Here is a 21,561-nt window from a genome sequence, read left to right as displayed (position 1 = left end):
TCCTCTTACTCACTGGGAGGATTGCTTTCCTTTGCCATTCATAAGGACCGTGAAGACATGCGTGGTTGAAAGGACGCATGGGGAGCTCTGAGATGGGACCCACCATGGGGGCCCGCTGGTTGGTGATGGGAGGGCGTTGGGAGCTCGGGTGCGTCTGGATGCTCTTCAGCTGGGCACATCATTACTTTTGTTTTGTTTTGTTTTGTTTGAGACAGAGTCTCGCTCTTGCCACCCAGGCTGGAGTGTAGTGGTGTGATCTCAGCTCACTGCAATCTCCGCCTCCCGGGTTCAAGTGATTCTCCTGCCGCAGCCTCCTGAGTAGCTGGGATTACAGACGCACGCCACCACACCCAACTGATTTTTTGTGTATTTTTAGTAGAGACAAGGTTTCACCATGTTGGCCAGCCTGGTCTCGAACTCCTGACCTCAGGTAATCCACCTGCCTCGGCCTCCTAAAGTGCTGGGATTACAGGCGTGGGTCACCATGCCCAGCCACATCATGACTTCTGAAACTGTTCCAGAAGAGAAGGTCCAAGTGGTCTGTTCATTACTCAGAATTATTTCTGGAGCAAATAACAGAGCCCCGCCACCCCACCAAGTAACTGTGACTTAAAATAGAGAGAGGTGGACATCTTTGCTGTTTACAACCCAGTGTTCTGTGAGACTTGGCCCCTGGCTCCCTTCAGCTCACACTTCCCCATCCCTGGGGCATGGTGGTCATGCTGAGCTCAGGATGGTGTCAGCGGCAGGAGAAAGGCATGCCTGGAGGTGGGGCACAGGCAGGTGCTGGTTGTCTCCTAAGGAAAACACCCCACAACTGCCCACAACTCTTCTGCTTAAATATATTATTGGCTGGAACTCAGTTTCATGACTTCAACTACCTTCAAGAGAGTCTGCAAAATACAGTCTTTATTTTATTTCAAGACCCATGGTTCTGGCTAAAATATCTAGCACCCTGGAAGAAGTGGAGAAATACCAGCAAACTCCATCACAGCCTCCTTCACCAGCAGTTTATGCTTGTCACAAATCCTGTCCACAAATAGAGCATCCTGCGCGGCTGCTGAGTTTCTTATCTCTCCTGGAATTGTCTTCCTAAAGCAATTGACTCATGTTCCTCCATGCTTTGAACCCTTCTGTGACTCTCCACTTTGGGAAGGAAGAATTGCAAGTTCCTATCCTGCCTCACAATGGCACAGAAGATTCAGACTGTGTGGTGAAGCTGCCCCACCTCCCCAAGCCACACTCACCCATTTCCTTCTCAGCGAGGCTCCGGCATTCTGCACCTACTACCACCACGGCTCTCATGAGATAATACCACATTGTTAAATTCCAGGAGCAAGTGGCTTCTCGAACAAAGTGTAGACTCACAGGTGAGAAAGACACCGGCTGCCTTGGCTGCAAGACTACTGCATCTTGGAGCTAGATTGTCACAGCTGACCCTGGACCAACAATGTCCCCTCCCCTCTTCCCAGCATCCTGCCACCCTCGCATTACCTTGCTCTCTGGAAGGCAAAGTGGGCGAATTACACAGGCAGCAGGTGGTTAAGTCTGTGTGCACAGTGTCAATGGATGTGGCAGGTTGACACAGCAGATGCTTGCACAGTCTGGGGACCAGGAAAAAGGAGTTTGCACCCTGACAGTTAGGAAACCATGGTCACCCTGATGAGACAAAAGAGGATGGTCCGTGTTGTCAGAAAAGGGGCATTTGTGGCAATTGCGTGGCTTTGCTTCTGCGTGAATAAGTGTTCTAAAAGTAGATTTTGTCCTTCAGATGCAAAAGAACGTGGACAAAAGGCCCTCATAGCATAGACCAGAGAGTTGAGCCAGGGCATTGCTTCCATAAGCACCGCAGGTCAGTCGTGGTCCTTTCTCTTCTGCTGACAAGGTGAGCACGTCACCTAGCGCCCCGCGTTATTTCCAGAACAGGCTCCTTCCATGAGGCTGACTTGGGTTGCCGTGGGTTCTGCAGCACGTGTTCACGCTGCTGCCGCGGGGCCCTGCCTCTAAAGCAAGTCGAGCTGGACTTAACTGAACTGGCTTGGGCTCAAAACAAAGCATTGACAGATGGAAAGCCCTAAATGTCATGGCTGTTACCTCTCCCCCCACCCCAGAGCCATCGCTGCTCAGAGCCATTTCCTGAGATTCTTTTTTTTTTTTTTTTTTGAGACGGAGTCTCGCTCTGTCGCCCAGGCTGGAGTGCAGTGGCCGGATCTCAGCTCACTGCAAGCTCCGCCTCCCGGGTTCACGCCATTCTCCTGCCTCAGCCTCCCCAGTAGCCGGGACTACAGGCGCCCGCCACCTCGCCCGGCTGGTTTTATGTATTTCTTAATAGAGACGAGGTTTCACTGTGTTAGCCAGGATGGTCTCGATCTCCTGACCTCGTGATCCACCTGCCTCGGCCTCCCAAAGTGCTGGGATTACAGGCGTGAGCCACCGCGCCCGGCCCATTTCCTGAGATTCTTAACGCAAGTCACAAGCCTGTTCTGGTCCCCGATCAGCAAGTGTCTGGGGACAGGCTTCTTCCCATCAGAGGCCCGCCTAGGCTCTGAGGATAAAGCGGTGAACGGAATGCCAGAACTTCTCACACGGGGGTCCTCACGGAGGAGCAATCAGCCACGCCTCTGCAGGTGACGGGCCCAAAGCGGAGCCTCCCGCAAATTCTAGAGACAGAAAGTGGACTCAGGGCTGCCTGAACTAGGGAGCCCAGTGTGATTATGAGGACAGAGGGTGTGGCTGCTAATGGGGATGGGATTTTCCTTTAGGGATACACAAATGTTTTTTTTTTCTTTTTGAGATGGAGTCTCACTCTGTTGCCCGGGCTGGAGTGCAGTGAACGGATCTCAGCTCACTGCAAGCTCCGCCTCCCGGGTTCACGCCATTCTCCTGCCTCAGCCTCCTGAGTAGCTGGGACTACAGGCGCCCGCCACTATGCCCGGCTAGTTTTTTGTATTTTTAGTAGAGACGGGGTTTCACCGTGTTAGCCAGGATGGTCTCGATCTCCTGACCTCGTGATCCACCCGTTTCGGCCTCCCAAAGTGCTGGGATTACAGGCTTGAGCCACCGCGCCCGGCCACACAAATGTTTTAAAATTGGATCGTGGCAGTGGTCACACAACTCTATGAATTAACTAAAAAGCACTTCAAATGGGTGAATTATGTGGTATGTGAATTATATTTCAACTACACTTTTTTTTTTTTCAGGAAAGCCTAACGTAATTTCTTGACTGCTACATCTCCATTCACACGCCCTTCAATCATCCACACTTTTGTGTACGTGGGATGTTGTCAGAAACCCAAACTGCTGGACCTCGCATCCTGACACGGCAATCTTGACAGGTGACATCCCATCTGCTCGTGACAACAGCTCATCCAGACTTCAGGGTAGGTCCCTGGCTCAGTCCTCCATCCAATCCTCACTCCCTCACCCAGACTGAAAGCCCAAGCAGATCTTTCCAGCCAGCAGTGGCAACCTGGTTCCCTCTGCCAGCGGCCCTGAACACCCCGGCAGCCTCTCTACCTCCGCTTCTCCTTCAGTCCTTCTCCCCTCCCTCCACGTCCTGCTTAGAGCATGTGGCTTGCAGGATGCTATTGGTCTGCGGTTTCTTGGAAGGGCCACACTGTTTCACTGTTTTCCTGTCTCTGGCCTGACTCACCAAGGTCCCTCTGCTGGGATAACTTCTCCCACACCACCTTGTCTGAATTGTTCACCGCTTCTTCAAAGACTTCCCCTCTCTCACAAGTGCAGCCTCTCCCGACAAAAGTGCAGAGCCCTGGAGCCCTGGGAATCTGTAGCCTCCATAGACCCGGGATCTCTCTCAAGTCTCCATCTGCAGGAACACTGGCTCCGGCGGGAGGAGAGCTGATGATTCTGTCCCCCAGTGGGAGGGGCAGGAAGTGGGGAAGGCTGGGTTCCTCCACCCCAGATTGTAGTTTGTTTTCTCCCAAAGTGTTGAGAATCAAGCACATCTTTTACCTCAGAAATTAATTTCCTTCGGAAAACCCCCATCTAATCTAAGCAAGGCATCCTTACTCCTCCCATATAACTCACTTTGACTTTACTTCTTGTGAGTTAATCATCCCGGACCCCACAGGGTCCCCGCCTGGATTCCATTTCCCAGCTCTCCCACATTGACCAACAATGATGTTTTCCCCAATCATCTCTCCCTGATCTCTAGGATTCTGCCCTGGCTGTGGTGTGGGATATAATGGGGTTTCTCTTCAAATAATCTGATCTTTTATTCTTTAATTCCTAGTACCCGGCCCCCCCTTTTCTTCTTTTTCTCCTTTTTCCTCTTTGCCTTTGTTAGATGCCTAGGCACGCCTCAGTACCAAACGTTATCAGTACCAACTTACATTCCTTTCCTTATTTAAAAAAAAAAAAAAACACTTTCTAGCTCATTACAGACACCCCCTTCCCCTTTCTTTCCACTTTCTTTTACGTACGCACCCTATCTAAAAAAATCAAACGTTTAGCTAACTGAGATTAGTTTAGATTGTACGACCCAAACCCAGCCAATAAGGGTACAGGGGCAGAACTTGTGTCAAAAATAAAGGCTCTCGTGCCCTTTGTTCAAGTGTACTCTCATGGCAACTGGCCAAAGAGATACCCCTCTGCTCAAAAGTAAAATTGCGGCCGGGCGCGGTGGCTCACGCCTGTAATCCCAGCACTTTGGGAGGCCGAGGCGGGCGGATCACAAGGTCATGAGATCAAGACCACGGTGAAACCCCGTCTCTACTAAAAATACAAAAAATTAGCCGGGCGCGGTGGCGGGCGCCTGTAGTCCCAGCTACTCAGGAGGCTGAGGCAGGAGAATGGCGTAAACCCAGGAGGCGGAGCTTGCAGTGAGCTGAGATCCGGCCACTGCACTCCAGCCTGGGCGACAGAGCGAGACTCCGTCTCAAAAAACAAAAACAAAAACAAAAACAACAACAACAAAAAAAAGTAAAATTGCTTTACTAAAAATCTTTTGTTCAAGTGTTCAATTTCCATAAGATTTTAAGCATTATTCCTAACAACAGGAACTGATGGTGGTAGTGCCAATATCTTCATATACAAGGAGGGAAGGAAGGAAGATATGAAGGAAGGGCAGGAGAGAGACACAAGGTGGGGATTTCATCTCTATGATGTTTGTACTTGCTTCTGAAGCCTGTGCGTCGGGGTGTTCTTAGTCATAAAAACTCACATGCTCATTCCTCCATTCGGTGGGTAACAGACAGCGTGAAATCTCAGGTTAGGCTCAGCGATCATTGCACTTTGAACTTTTCCTTCTAGATAAAATTTGCATTTCAGCAAAGGCCTGCAGTGACTCAACTGAAAGACATGACTAGTGAACATTCTGTAATGATAACGGGACCACTGGAGAGGGGGTAGACAGATCTTTCACAGAAAGATCCTTCTCAAATCACAGCATTTGGGGTAATGTATGAGATAGATGTTCTCAAGAAAGCATTGTTTTCTGTGTTTTATATTATCTGCCTTATTAATTGAGTGTTTCCTAGTAAGCACATCTGCAGTTACATCGTTTATCCAATTAATGAAATTGGAAGTAGGTCTTGGAGAAGACGGAGGGGTTGGGGGAGTGGAGGGAAGGCCCTCTCCTGTGCCGAGGTGCTCACAGATCATCCATGGGTCTCAAGGCCCCTGTTTTAGATGGTGGTAAGATGTGTATACAATCTGCAGAGAGAGTTTCACCCTGGGGAGTTCCCCGAAACATTTGAAAGACATTAACTCCATGGGCTGGCGTTTTTCTTTGCAAATGCCCCCGTAGGAAAATAATAATAATAGTTAAAATGGAGGCCTCACATAGCACATGCCAGGTGCTATACTAAGAGATTCATTTCAATTATGTCACTTGGGTAAGTACGTTGTTATCCCTATTTTACAGATGAGGAAATTGAAACTTAGAAAGATAAAGTACATTTCCCAAAGTCCCCAGCCTTGGTGAGCAGTAGAGGACTGTCTGGGCTTTCCCTCCACTCCCCACGGAGCAGGATGTGGGGAGCAGAGTGAGGGGGCTCCCGGGGTGCACCGCAGATGGGACAGTGGGAAGCAGCGGGATAAACACACGAAGGAAATGGTTTGGGGCTATAGGACGTATCTATAACTCTATGAGAGAATTTCCATAAAAATCACATGAGAATCTGGCTGGGGGCTGTGTGGAGGCTACGTTTAAATGAAGCAAGCTATGCAGTCCCTGAGCCGAGCTGCGCTGGTTTGTCTGCTCTCCCCAGCAGGGTGGAGCTCAGAAACAGGCCCGAGAGCTCAGAAATCACAGAGCACAATACACATGGAATCATGTTTTTCTTAGCCTTAATGCTTCAACATACGATTTCTTTTCCAGGCAAAGTTCAGCTGTGTCTGGTCTGATTCATTTGTGAAGTCAGAAGGGCATTGTGCTTGGAGCTGGCAAAGCACTCCATCCTGTGTCTCTAAAGGCTGGCTTCCTCCGGTGGCCACGAGGCACCCCTTTCCCAACAGTGGGTGGGATCCAAAGTCAACTCCCACCCAGCGGAGGGAGGCCAGGTAGCTGGGCCCACGAGGGTCTGCTCTTGAGCCTTTCTGTGAGAACCTGGGCCTGGTGTCACCAAGAGGACAGCAGCCCTTTGACTGACGGTCCACTGTGGTCCACGTTAATGGAATCATCCCCAGCTTTAACTTACATCCAACAAGCATCTTAAAATACTGAGATTGCACAGGACACTAGGAATTTATGATAAAAATAAAAATCTTTTACAGGATCTCTAAATGTTGCCTAGAGACGTTTCCCACCTGTGATGGTGGTATTCATAAAGTGGCTCCGACCCCAAGGAGGATGGGAAGTATTCATGAACGTAGCTTCCTGCTTCAGTACGGAAACCTTCAGGCTGATGTGAAGATCGGGGGATGATTCAGGCCCCAATTCCCAGATCTCCAGCTGCGGGGAGGTGCAGCTTCCAGGCTCAGGGAGGCGCGTCTGTCAGTGTCGTCCTGCCCAGGCAGCTCACCTGGACAGCAGCGCAGGCACCGCGCGGGCCGGTCAGCCGGCCACTGCTCCCTCTGAGCTCATGGCTTCCCGACGAAAGCCACACCACCCTGAGGGCCCTGACTCATGGCTGGGAGAGGAACCGCATCCACCAGCCTTTCCGGCATACAGGGCTGTTCTTTTGCGTTCTGGGAGCTTCGTGGGGCATTATGATGTGATTTAGCACTTTGTTTCAGAAATGACCAATTAATTCCTTTTAAGTCTCATGGAAAGAGGCCACTGACATGTTCTTGGAAATGCGAATTCATTGGTTTGTGAAGTCAGCTTGTGAGAAAACACCAGATTAACCCATTGCGCCATGCGCACCAACGAAGATGGCTACGGGACTGGCCTGAATATGAGCCTGGCTCAGGACTGTCCTCTGGGAAGCCCAGCAGTGAAGCACTTGGCCACTGGATGTCCCCAGACAGAGGCCTGAGCTTCTGAGAGCCAGCAGGCAAAGAGGAAGACCTACTGCTGCCCCGATACCCAAGGAGGGCTGGGTGTCCCATGCTCACAATGTGCTAGAGTGGAGGGAAGAGACTGGCCTTGAGCCTGCCCAGGCTTTCCTCCCACCCCCCGTTCTTCCACTTCTGCATGTTCATCCTTCCCAGCATCTGCCCTGTAGAAGTGTCAGGGGCTTGCACAGGGTGATTGCCTACTGACCAGTGCTCATTTCCTGAGGAGGAATGACTTGTATTCTCTTGCTTCATTAAACGAGTAATTAATCCAACAAACATTTGCAAACAGCTTGCTCTGTTCCAAACACTATGCCAAGTTCCGGGGCTGCTGAGTACCCTGCTCCTAGCTAGGGGTGCTGAAGTGAAGCTGCAAGGAGAAGGCATTCTGAAAACATCTGTGTCATTTGAGAGGCAGAAGCTGGTGAATGGAAACACCGCCAGGAGAAAGCTGGACAAAATGACCAACTCTGTCTTTCTGGGGCAGAAAGTCCGTTTGCACCAGACCTGCATTGTGGCTTGAGGCCCTACCTTAGGAGGGAGGCTGGGGAGAACAGGGAGATGCATTTCTAGTCTTCCCCTGGACTCCAAGTTCACCCCGCAGGGCAGGACAGATGGGGCAAGTGGGTGAGTCCTATGAATTTGAACCAAATGCACCAAGCAAATGGGATTCCAGCAGCCAGAGTCCTTTGTATCCTCTTTGTTGGTTAAATTCAGTAAACAATGTTTTGGCCCCTAAAATGATCCAAGTTCTGAGGATACCAAAAATAAATAAGACCAATTTCTTGCCCTTAAGGAGTTTATAGAAGAAACAGACATAAGTATATTTAATTTCACAGCAAGCAAAATCTCTGCTCATATTTTAGATGTACAAGAAATATTATTTCTTACTTTTTTCTGTAACTAAATGTAAGTAATATTTTAAGTGCCCATTTTTGCAGAGTGATAGCACACCAATCCCAATACATCTGTTATTTTCCCTGTTACCCCTGGGGTTGGGGATAAGTGCTAGGGATTTTCTATGGTGCCAAGAAATTGAGCAAGGAGACATCCATGCCTCATCTCTCTCCACTCACGTCTTCTGAGCCAACCATCATTCTTGCCAGGTCTTCACATCTGGCCCAGCTGTGTCACCACCACTTGTCCCTTGTCCCATTTGTGAAGTCCCTTAGGGGCCAGGGCAATGCTTCATCCCTTCTCTGCCTCTCTCGGACACTCGGGTGTCACTGCTGTTCCCATCCCACACTGGGTGTGGGAAATTCCGAGAAATGATCTAAGACTCTGTCTACTTATGTTTTTAACTGAAATTGCTGGCATCTCTCCACCAATCACAGCACTGCCTATGGTGGCAATGGGCATATCAAGTTGACATTTCAGAAAACATCCTGAATCTTCCCAGAGGGAAAATAAAACATGCCTCACATAAAAGCTTGGAGAACAGAATGTCATACAGCTTCTCATTTGCTACACTATGAAGCAATGCTTTCCGAATCAAGGCAAAATGGCTTCCAGCCTAGAATTCTATACCTAGCTAACCTGTCAATGAAGTGTGAGCTTGGAGTTGTGGGTCTTCATGTGCGGAAGCCTTGGGATGCTTCTTCCCAGGCATTCTTCCTCAGGAAGGCCTCAGGAGACACACAGTTGAGTGCAATCATAAGCCAGAGGAGTGGAGGACAAGAAATGGGAACATACGGAATCAGGATGGAAGAAGGAGGACATGAAATCACAGGACAGAATGACGGAGGCCTCGGGAACAGCCTGGCCCAGGTGGCAGCAGGGCAGCCAAGGAACCACAAGAGGAACAGCACTGATGACAGTAACAGCAACAGGCTACATACAACTGACCAAGCATAGAATGTGCCTGGACTTGTTCCAAGGAAATGTTCATTTCTGTGGAAGATGTTGGGAAGGAATTTTGATAGGTATTTAGAAAGCTAAGCAAACAACAAGAAAGAGGCAATTATTGATTTAAAGAAGGAAAACTTGTACAAAAGGAAAAGCAATCATATTATACAATGACTCAACTACGAATAAAAGTAATACAGTTCAAATAACATAAATGAGGAATACTGACTCCACCCAGAATGGCGACATCATGATGTTGAACTGAGAGGAAGAGGTGTAGACGTAAGGAGGAAGGAGTGGGAGGAGATAGGAGAAAAGGAACTCCCCATCAATGATCCCAGCTCACATGGAAAACCAATACATGTCCTGGGTCATCTGTAGGCTCAAATGCAGGGAGATGCAGGCAAGGCAGGTGAGAGACGCTGCCAAGGCAGGTGGGAGACGCTGCCAAGGCAGGTGAGAGACGCTGCCAAGGCAGGTGAGAGACGCTGCTGCCCGAGAGCAGGAATCAGCAGTGGGGCTATGAGGTAGGGAGCCATTATTCTTTTCATTGGAAGCCTGGGAGTGCTATTGACTACGCTCTGAATATGCATACCTTTGACTTTCTAAAAAGAAAAGCCATATTGTGCCAAAGGGAGAGGCAAGATTTGGTGAGAGTGTTATGATGAGAGGGGATTTCTATGCCAGGTTCAGGGCAGGGGAGATCACACACCATCACTCACATCAGGATCAGTGTCTCCTATCCCGCCCGGGGGGTGGCATTTCTGCAGCTTCTCCCTGCTGAAGCAGGGTCTGCAGACAAACGCCTGCTGGGCAATCGGAGCCAGGAAGTCGGGTCCTCCCATCCTCCACATGGACCCACCTGAGACACTCCGGGCCTTGCCTGTTCTCACATGGTGCCTCAAATATCCGCATTGAAGATTCACGCCTTGAAGCAGGATCCCTCCCAAAATACAGAGGTGACCTCCTTCAAAGTGGGCACAGCCAAATGCTTAGGAATCAATTTTGGGAACCCACCACACACTTACATGCACACATGCACATAAACCATCACGCCTGCCAGCCACAAGACGGGGCAAACTTTGCTGCAGACTTCCACCCTATACAACTACAAATCCAGACGTGGCTCCCCAGCCCCTGACTGTTCCAGGGGAGGAGGAGCCGGTGCCACCCTGACCATGGGGCACAGCAGTCCCGTAGCCTGAGGGTCCGACAGCTCACCCTGAGATGAATGTGTAGCGGGGTGTGCACACCTGCTACGACGCTGTCTCTGAAGGTTTTCCCTGACAGGCTGCTCTGGCAGGCCCAGCACAAATGCCACCTACCACTGGGCTGTGATGTTCGACTCCACAGCTCATGTTCTTTCCAGGACTCCAAGCTCACCCTCAAAACAATTTTTCCAACAATTTGGAACCAGCTCCCACCTTAACCCAAAGTTCTGTGAAACCCCGCCTCAGTCTAGTGTAATGTGAAGGAGACACACTTACCCCATGAGCCTGTTCAGGGAAAGCCATCAGGGTCCTTGCTGGAGAAGCGGTGACTGCAGCAGTATTTCCTGTCAAAGGAAGAAGAAACCCCGTTTCAGAATGGGGTCTAGTACCTGCTGGGGAACCCCTTGGCCATGATGCCGAGTGACAGCAGGAAAGCTCCATGGATACGTGTGTGACATCTCCTGGGTGAGTCCTAAAGTATTCAGGAAGAACACAATCTTGCCACAGGGCAATTCCTTGAGCGCAAGTAGGGGCTTAGTGTGAGAGAGAGTTGCGTGTTTAGGCTAATAACAAAAGCACGTAGATACTTACTGACTGGAGAAATCCTGGGGCAGCTGGTTCTAGAATTTGAGAGTGGAGTCATGCAGAGGGCTTAGAATAAAACCTCATTTTGGGCTATTTTTGGCCAGAGTGCAGAGGGGAGCATCAGCGCAGGTGCCCAGGATGCTTCAAGAGGCCTCGCCCAGTAACTTCCAGACAAAACCACAGGGATAGAACTGAAAGCAGATGCCAGAGCTTCTCCCTGCCCAGAGGAGCTTCTGAGAAATACAACCCCACCCAGATCCACTGAACTCGCATTTGCTTTTTTACAAGACCCAGGTGATTCCTTTGAGAAGTGGGCTGGCTCATCAGCTGCCAGGGTAAAGTCATTGCAGGGATAGATGGGAGTGCCAAAGGGGCTCAGGGCTCCAGTAACTCGGATGCTTTTAAACTCTGAGACTTTCTGCCCCAGGCCTCTCCTAAGCAGCCTGTGCTGAACCAGGTAATTCTCATTCTCATAACTGAAGATGTTGAGAAAGGAAAGTATCATGAGCCCCCAAAATCACTAAGCTAAAGGGAAAAGTCAAGCTGGGAACTGCTTAGGGCAAACCTGCCTCCCATTCTATTCAAAGTCACCCCTCTGCTCACCGAGGTAAATGTATATCTGATTGCCTCTTTTGGAGAGGCGAACCAGAAACTCAAGAGAATGCAAAAGTTTGTCTCCTATCTATCTATGAACCAGGAAGCTCCCTCCCAGACCCACCTTTCTAGACTGAACCAATGTCTATTTTCCATGTTGATTGATGTCTCATATCTCCCTAAAATGTGTAAAACCAGACTGCTCCGACCACCTTGGGTACATGTTGTTAGGACATCCTGAGGCTGTGTCAAGCGTGTGTCCTCAGCCTTGGTACAGTAAACTTTCTAAATTAACTGAGACCTGTCTCAGATTTTTGGGGTTCCCACCACGGAGCCCAGTATCGTCCCTCAGGTGTTGTGGTGGGTTTTGTTGTTGTGGCTGAATGATGAATGCTAATTATTGGACACTTTACACAACAGCTTCCCTGTTTGTACTTCAAAAGCCCTGGTGCCATTGTCTTCCTTCTGCCTTCTGGATAAAGACCACAGCAACCGATACTCCACAGTTGCAGTGAAGAAAAACAAGGGGGCCCCTGTTGAAATAATCCCAATGCAAAATTTACATTTTGGGGAACATTGCTAATAAATGTACATTTTGAGAGCGTTTATAGGAAACTGTACGTTTCAAATCAGAGTGGATCTGTACTGCCAACCCGGTTCGCAAGCATTTGGGAAAGTCAACCCAGCGATGTTCCTTGGAAATGGCTCATTGTCATAAATTCTTCAAACAGGTTAACACAAAGCTAGGCGAACAATAAAGGCAAGGCTAAATTTTATTTTTAGAAAGTGCCATAGCTGAATTGATTTTTAAGAGAATATATAAAAGAAAGAATCTAAATCTTGGGAACTGGTAGAACCAAGTTATTTACCATTTTTACTGTTCAATTTCCGCTGGTAGAAACAGGAAGGAAGCCGTAAAGGGCCTGTCCATTGAAAAGAGACCAAAGTAGGAACGCAAATAAATACTGGAACCCAGTGGTTATGGTAACTGACCACCTCAAAGATTTTTCACATCCTCTCTGGGGAAAAGAATATTTTATGCTAATTTGGGGGGTAATGGATGGCATTTTACCGAATATGTAGATCCTAATGTGAAACTAAAAATTTCCATGAAGGAAATATTTTTCCACAGGGCGAGAGTCTCAGAAGCTAAAAAGGCAGACGTGTTTTTGTTCCAGTTAACCTTGATTGATAGCCTTAAATCATTATAATTAAACTTCCAACAGTAATGGCATGCTCTCTTTTTCTATTTTCCTTGTATCTGGGGCTTCCCTGCAAGACTGATTGTGTGAATATGGCCATGTTATTTCCTCTGGGGCAGACACGAAGGTCCCCTGTGGTCTCTGGGCTTGTTTCCTGTGTCCTGCACGAATCAGGAGTTTTATGTCCAAGGAACACCAGCAGAAACCCCCGTGAAAGGAAAGGCTCCTTGCTGCTCCCCAGTCGTCCCTCAGCCACAGGGACAGTGCGTGGGACAGGTCTGTCACGTCAGGCCGTACGTGCACCGCACCAATCAAAACAGCTGTTCCTGTTTGGCTTTTTCAACTTCAAAGTTTCCTGCTTTCCTGAACATGCATTCCGAGTTTTATTTTCCAGTGCTACAAACCATGCAGTTCCCCAAGTGCACTAAAGGTCAAGCTTTCATCCCAGGCCTAAAGGAATACACTTGGACCCTTTCCTTTTTTGTTTTCCTTTGGGGAAGTCATAAAAACAGCTTTGATAATTAGTAAACAGCCAACATTTCCCCAACCCTCGTAAAACATAAAGGCGATGGGAAAACCCAGATTTGCTTTCAAGTCTCATAGAGGCTTGTGTTCCGGGGGCCTAAATTCTTCTTCTGAGTGCAAGCAAATTGTTCAAGCTGCCTTGCTGGGTCTGTCTGTATTACCTTGTCCACTCTGGAAGGAATATGACCAGGTTCAAGTTTCTGTCCTGGCCATGGCATATGAATTCACTAAAGGTAATGGGGAACTGGCCTGATTCATGACAGATTAGAGACTAGAGTTGAACTTTGGAGACTGGAAAAATTATTTGAACTTTCATTACATGAAAGAGCTCCATCTTTTTTGTGTATTTCTCCATCTTCCTGGTAAACCCAGTAAAGTCACAAGTATACAGAAGAGCTTTTAATCGGTTTTGAATTACTTTGAAATTCTCAACCCAGCCTCTTAACTCAAGGAAACAAAAAATATTAGCAGCTGAATTTGAGTCCATGATATGTGGTTGCCTGATGTCACATCACAAGGGTTGGCAAAGTGATCACCTGGGTACCCGCACAGCCTAATGGCTCTGCAAAGAACAGGCAGGATGCAAATCCACCATGGCCACTTTGGAGCCACGCTCCTGTCTTACCTGGAGCCTTGGCTGGTGCTGAGAAGCATAAAAGACAGGAAAGAGGAGGGGCAGGCTGCTTCTAGCCTCCTCCAGGAGGGAAAGTTGAGCTTAGTGGGTGACAAGTGTAGGTGATCTCAAAACATGAGCAATTTCTGGTAGCATTTCATTCAAATAGAAGACAAGTACACCAAGGAAGTAGAAAATATGTTGGCTCGGTAATACCATTCAGGACATAGGCATGGGCAAGGACTTGATGTCTAAAACACCAAAAGCAACGGCAACAAAAGCCAAAATTGACAAATGGGATCTAATTAAACTAAAGAGCTTCTGCACAGCAAAAGAAACTACCATCAGAGTGAACAGGCAACCTACAGAATGGGAGAACATTTTTGCAATCTACTCATCTGACAAAGGGCTAATATCCAGAACCTACAAATAACTCAAACAAATTTACAAGAAAAAAACAAACAACCCCATCAAAAAGTGGGCAAAGGATATGAACAGACATTTCTCAAAAGAGGACATTCATACAGCCAACAGACACATAAAAAAAATGCTCATCATCACTGGCCATCAGAGAAATGCAAATCAAAACCACAATGAGATACCATCTCACACCAGTTACAATGGCAATCATGAAAAAGTCAGGAAACAACAGGTGCTGGAGAGGATGTGGAGAAATAGGAACTTTTATACTGTTGGTGGGATTGTAAACTAGTTCAACCATTATGGAAAACAGTATGGCGATTCCTCAAGGATCTAGAACTAGAAGTACCATATGACCCAGCCATCCCATTACTGGGTATATACCCAAAGGATTATAAATCATGCGGCTATAAAGACACATGCACACATATGTTTATTGCGGCACTATTCACAATAGCAAAGACTTGGAATCAACCCAAATGTCCATCAGTGACAGACTGGATTAAGAAAATGTGGCACATATACACCATGGAATACTATGCAGCCATAAAAAAGGATGAGTTTGTGTCCTTTGTAGGGACATGGATGCAGCTGGAAACCATCATTCTCAGCAAACTATTGCAAGAACAGAAAACCAAACACCGCATGTTCTCACTCATAGGTGGGAACTGAACAATGAGATCACTTGGACTCGGGAAGGGGAACATCACACACCGGGGCCTATCACGGGGAGGGGGGAGCGGGGAGGATTGCATTGGGAGTTATACCTGATGTAAATGACGAGTTGATGGGTGCAGCACAGCAACATGGCACAAGTATACATATGTAACAAACCTGCACGTTATGCACATGTACCCTAGAACTTAAAGTATAATAAAAATAAATAAATAAATAAAGAAAATATGTTGGCTCAAGAGTTTGCAAAAGAGGCAACATCTTTAATTAATTCATGGACTACATGGGAAGTGTGCAGAGGAAAAAGAGGTAAGATGTAAAATACTTTAATTAAATAAGACAATGCCCAGTCAGACTTATTCGTTGTAAGGACAGAAACCAACTGACTTATTTGAGCAGCAGATGAATTTATCAAAACCTCAAATCCCACCCAGGCCTGGCCAGGGAGGACATGCGGCCCTCACTGCCAGGCACTCGAGCTGGGACGTGCCCACTGGCCACCCTGGCACAGGGCCCCAGTGTCATTTCTAGCCTGCTGACACTGCTGCCCTCTGTGGAGGGGCCTCTGCCCTGTTTCCAGGAAGGCTGGGACATGAGGCTCTTCCGTGTTCAGCTTCTGAATGGGAGGTGCCTCTGCTTACCACGGAGGTTCATAAACTGGGGATTTCTCTGAGCAATAGAAAGAGAAGCAAAAAGGAAAAAAGAGATGTCTGCAGTTTTTCACCCCCCTCTCCCTTAGCAACACCTTAAAAATGAATAGGAATCCCCCTTTCCAAAGGACAGAATGGACCCAAACTTACACGGTTCTCCGAATTGACTCTGCAAAGGCATGGCTCTTCCTGCCTCAGCCCAGGCATGAGCGTTGCTGCCTCTCCACTGACTGGTCGTTCGCTGCTTTCCTCACCCAGGTGCTGGGGCTTGGCCGTTCTCTTGTTTCCTCCATGTGCACCTGGCTCTTTAATTATGCTTTTCCAGGGACACATGTGCATGAACCAACACTTAGTGCTTTAAAGCCTCCTTCAATTTTGAAACAAGTACACCTGAAAATTGTAGGCAAGATGAAATACGGATCTTCACCTGCCAGGTCTTTAAGCACTTTTCCTTCAAGTTTTCTTTTTAAAGAGAATGCTTAACCTGTGTATTTCCTTTAAAAACCTTTTTACTGTCTATAAATGTTCATTGAGAATCTATGCCCGGCTCTAGGTGTGTGGACATAGACAGTTATCTCCATAGAACCCTGGAAGGAGTTATACCATCCCCATTTTGCAGATAAGGAAATGCAAGTACCATCTGGCAGAATGACAAGGCTAGTTAATAAAGTCACTTCCCAAACACAGGCCTTCCTGCCCTCTGGAACCTACCCCTCCAAGGAGCTGTTTCCCTGGAAGATGCCCTCACCTAGCTCCGTTCTGGGGGGGGGTCTCTCAGCCCTGTGAGCCCATGCTCCAGGCGTCCAGAGTGGGCCTTCACGCCTTGGCTGTAGAGGTTAAATCAGGTATTGATGGACGCGTGTCTGACAGAGTTCGTGTTCAGAGTGTTGGGGAACACTGCTGGAGTTGTAAGCTGGTTCTAATCATCAGAAAAAGCGCTGGAAAGCTGGGCCTTTATCCTTCTGTCCTCTCCGGGAGCTGGTGGCTCATAGAGACTGAGAATTACATGTCACACACCACCCCAAACTACAGAGTTGTAATGATTCTAATTAAAACACCAAAAGCCAAAGCGAAATCCATGAACAACACGGAGTGAACATTACAGTTGCCAAGACTTTAGCAGCAGAAGGGAGCCCTACACAAAAACAAAGGAAAGGTATTCTCTTGATGAAATGACTTTCTGGCCATTTCTGTCTGGGGAAAGAATGCATTTCAAGAAGAGGGGAGAACAGAAGTGTGGAAAAGTTCAATGCCCACATTAACAAAATTACATTCCACTAGGTTCACATGTGACCTTCAAAAAAGGTCAAACCATTCATTTCAACAGCATTTTTGTGCTTCAAATGCTACTAGGCTGTAATTGAGTTTCTATGATAAGATCCAGGGATAACAAACAGATTCTCATCAGCTGTCAAATGTGATCTTTCAAAAGTAAAGGGTGGTCAGGTGTGGTGGCTTATGCCCATAATCCCAGCACTTTTGGAGGCTAAGGTAGGAGAATCGCTTGGGTACAAGAGTTCAAGACCAGCTTGGGCAGTATAGTGAGAACCCATCTCTATGAAGAATACAAAAATTAACCAAGTGTGGTGGTGTGCACTTGTAGTCCCAGCTATTAGGGAGGCTGAGTCAGGAGGATGGCTTGAGCCCCATCAAGGCTGCAGTGATTCATGATCATGCCGCTGCACTCCAGTCTGGCAACAGAGTGAGGCCTTGTCTCAAAAGAAATAAAAAAGTCAAGGGCTTTGGCACAGTGGTGTGTGCCTGTAGTCCCAGATACTCATGAGGCTGAGGCATGAGAATCACTTGAGCCCAAGGGTTCAAATCCAGCCTGGGCAACATAGCAAAACCCTATCTTTAAAAAAAAATCAAATAATAAAATTAAATTTAAAAAAATCAAGGGCACTACAAAATGCCAACTGCTAATTGATGCAAACTCTCCACTAAAGAAACATTGGTCATATGCCAATAGCATATAGAATGACAGAATTACGTCTTCAGACCTGGTGATTTAACATGTATTTGGGGCCGGGCGCGGTGGCTCAAGCCTGTAATCCCAGCACTTTGGGAGGCCGAGGCGGGTGGATCACAAGGTCAGGAGATCGAGACCACAGTGAAACCCCGTCTCTACTGAAAATACAAAAAATTAGCCGGGCGCGGTGGCGGGCGCCTGTAGTCCCAGCTACTCAGGAGGCTGAGGCAGGAGAATGGCGGGAACCCGGGAGGCGGAGCTTGCAGTGAGCCGAGATCGCGCCACTGCACTCCAGCCTGGGCAACAGCGTGAGACTCCGTCTCAAAAAAAAAAAAAAAAAACAAAAACATGTATTTGGTTATGACAGAGGGCAGAACTGTAGGTTTTGCTGGACAGGGCTCCAGGACCTGAACTGGGCCCCCTGGAAGCCTCCCCTTAAGACCTTGTCAGGCAAGGAGTCTCCCAGGCATCCAGAGGTCCCAGATATTTTCATCCAGCTGGAAACAGATACAGCTTCAGAATTTTTACCTAAGTATTTTGTGGGGGAGGAAAAAATGTCCTAGTTTCATTATCATTAGCCCCATGAGGATTCTAAAACCCCTGATGAAAAATAGGCCATATCAGGCAAATCGCCCTGTCCTGAAAAAAGGGAAAACCAGAGGCACTCTGAGGGGGCTGCACTTTGCGTTTCTCCCAGGGTGTTTTACGCACCAGGTGTAGCAGCTGAAAACACCAAACCTCCTGGCTTATGGAGGGATCCAACCACTGCACGTCCTACAGCCCAGGAGACTCTTTAAAGTGCATTTGATGGCTGGGCGCGGTGGCTCACGCCTGTAATCCCAGCACTTTGGGAGGCCGAGGTGGGCAGATCACGAGGTCAGAAGATTGAGACCATCCTGGCTAACATGGTAAAACCCAGTTTCTACTAAAAATACAAAAAATTAGCTGGGCATGGTGGCGCGTGCCTGTGGTTCCAGCTACTTGGGAGGCTGAGGCAGGAGAATCCTTTGAACCAGGGAGGCAGAGGTTACACTTACCTGAGATCACCCCACCGCACTCCAGCCTAGGTGACAGAGCAAGACCCTGTCTCGAAAAAATAAAAATAAATAAATAAATAAATAAACAAAGTGCATTTGATAAATTCAGATGCTGTCTACGTGTTTCTGAGCACACTTTCTCTCACACAGTGTTTGGAGCAAAGAACTCAATGAACTTAAAATCCCACACAGAATGGTGGGAAAGGCTTTCTTCACAAGTTCCATCTGTGTTTATCAGCGTCCGTACCACCCAAATGTCCTTCCGGGACTAGTGTTAAGACTTAAAGATTAAGCCTCTGTCCAAGTGGAATTTATGAGCAAATGTAGATTGTCACGGAAGTCTGCTGTTACACTGAGACCGAAGAGTCCCAAAATGTTAAATGTACATGATGCTCACCCTGTAATTCATTTTAGACCCTCTTGATAAGGGCAGGACTCATTGTCACAGACTAATTTGGGGTGTTAATGCCTCTTCTCTCTTCCTCAAGGGACACCCCGAGTTTTCAAAGGCCTCTGCTAGCCATGCTTAATGCAACCTGCAGACTCCACCCTCCAGCCCTGACACAGATTTAGCCCAAATTAGACAAGTTGGAGAAGAAAGGGAGGGAGGCTGAAGGAGCCCTGCGGGTCCTGGGCTTTGTGAATGCATTCCAACAAGAGCGTTGCTAGAGTGCTTCTGATCTCGGAAAATGCCAGGTAAGGAAATCACTAGAGATGAAAACAACAAACAAAACAAAACAAAAAAACCTTTTTTTAGGTAACGCTATAGAAAGAGTGAAGCAGATAGAATTACAGTTTTCTTCAGGCAGTTTAAATCTTCAGTGTTTCGAAAACCTTAGGTTTTATCAGAAGTGGTTGAAAACCCACTGATGGAGTCCAGTCTCCTCATAGCACCAAAGAAGCCACCGAAGTCCCCAGGGGAGCCCAGTGTCTTCCAAGGCCACAGGTAAGGGAAGGGCAGAGCTCTGAGCTCGGTGGAGAAGCTCCACCTTCCAGCCTCTCCTCGGCCCACATGGCCTCCCTTTCTCTCGCTGCAGACTCTGTTTGAAGTAGCCATGTCCTTGGGTATTTTGATAAAATTGCATCTCCATTTCTGTCAGCTCTTGGAAGCTGGAAGCCAAGGCATTACTAAACCTTCACTAAGCTCCCGTATGTAGGAAAACCAGAGAAGCAAAAAGACTTCAAGGACCGTCACTGTCTCTTACGTCATCCTCCGTAGCCCATCATATGTGCATAAAAAACACTGGTTAAACTGAGAAAAATCAGAGCAGACCTGGACCTCAGTGTTTCCTTTTTTGTGTTTTATTTTGTCCCTTGTGTCAGACATCAGGCATAAAGATTGTGTTAAACATGCTCTTCCGATTCTTGGCACTTTGTCACTGTGGGTCTATGGAAGGCGTTCAAATTATATTTATTTCTCTATTAATTCATTTACTGACCCATTCTTTGGGAACTAGAGAAGCCCTCTTTCCTTCTTATTAGTAGTAAAGTAACAATCCTCTGGCCATTATGAATATTGTAGAATTGTACAGGCATGCCTCATTTTATTACACTTTGCTTGATTGCACTCACAGAGATTGCATTTTTTCCCAAATGGAAGGTCCGTGGCAACCCTGCGTCAAGTAAGTCTATCCGTGCCGTGCCGCCAGCAGCGCATGCTCACTTCATGTCTCTGTGTCACATTTTTGGTAATTCTCAGGATATTTCAAATGTTTTCATTATTATTATATATGTTATGATGATGTGTGATCAGTGATCTTTGATGTTACTACTGCAATTGTTTGAGGGAGTCACAAACTGTGCCTCTACATAATACAGTGAATGTAATCAGTAAACGTTGTGGGTGTTCCCACTGCTCCACCAACCAGTTGTCCCTCTACCTCTCCCCACTCCTCAGGCCTCCCAATCCCTAAGACACAACAATACTGAAATTAGCCAATGGATAACCCCTCAATGACCTCTAAATGTTCAAGAGAAAGGGTCATATGTCTCTCATTTGCAATTAAAATCTAGAAATAAGCCAGACATAGTAGCACAGACATATAGTCGCACTGCTCGGGAGGCTGAAGTAGGAGGATGGCTTGCACCCAGGGGTTGGAGTCCAGCTTGGGGAAAGGGAGGAAGGAAGGAAGGAAGGAAGAAAGGGAGGGAGGGAGGGAAGAAAGGAAGGAAGAAAGGAGAAGAAAGAAAGAGGAAGCAAGGAAGAAAAGAGAAGGAAGGAAGGAAGGAAGGAAGGAAGGAAGGAAGGAAAGAAAGAAAGAAAAAACTAGAAATGATTAAGCCAGTGAGTGAAGAAGGCTTGTTGAAAGCTGAGATAGGCCAAAAGCTAGGCCTCCTGCACCAGTTAGCCAAGTTGAAAATGCAAAGGAAAGATTCTTGAAGGAAATTAAAAGTGCCACTTCAGTGAACACATGAATGATAACAAAGTAAAACACTCTTTATTGCTGGTATGGAGAAAGTTTGAGTGGTTTGGACAGAAGATGAAACCAGCTGCAACATTCTCTTAAGCCAACGCCTAACTCAGATCAAGCTCCTAACTCTTTTCAATTCTATGAAGGCTGGGAGGGGTGAGGAGAAGAAAACTTGGAAGCCAGCAGAGATTGGTTTATGAGGTTTAAAAAAAGAAGCCATCTCTGTAACATAAAAGCATAAGGTGAAGCAGCAAGTGCTGATGGAGAAGCTGCAGCAAGTTATCCAGAAGATCTGGCTAAGGTCACTGATGAAGGTGGCTACACCAAACAGCAGATTTTCAGTGTAGATGGAACAGCCTTCTATTG

At 47.4% G+C, this 21,561-nt stretch overlaps 1 long non-coding RNA gene across 2 annotated transcripts; it reads left to right on the top strand.

Annotated features, from left to right (window-relative positions):
- Positions 1 to 215: 215 nt before the first annotated feature.
- LOC123570025 (uncharacterized) lies at positions 216 to 14,495 on the top strand. 2 transcript variants are annotated; one of them, XR_012427350.1, is made up of 3 exons: positions 216 to 1,370; positions 3,201 to 3,380; positions 6,341 to 14,495. It is a non-coding gene; the product is annotated as an uncharacterized lncRNA (long non-coding RNA). The 2 variants fall into 2 exon arrangements; XR_010582963.2 differs by lacking the exon at positions 6,341 to 14,495 and adding an exon at positions 1,772 to 1,852 and having other exon boundaries at positions 319 to 1,370; positions 3,201 to 4,383.
- Positions 14,496 to 21,561: the final 7,066 nt, after the last annotated feature.

Source organism: Macaca fascicularis, chromosome 18 (genome assembly GCF_037993035.2).
Source record: "Macaca fascicularis isolate 582-1 chromosome 18, T2T-MFA8v1.1".
In the NCBI taxonomy this organism is placed as follows: domain Eukaryota; kingdom Metazoa; phylum Chordata; class Mammalia; order Primates; family Cercopithecidae; genus Macaca; species Macaca fascicularis.
This window is presented reverse-complemented; position numbering and strand designations above follow the sequence as displayed.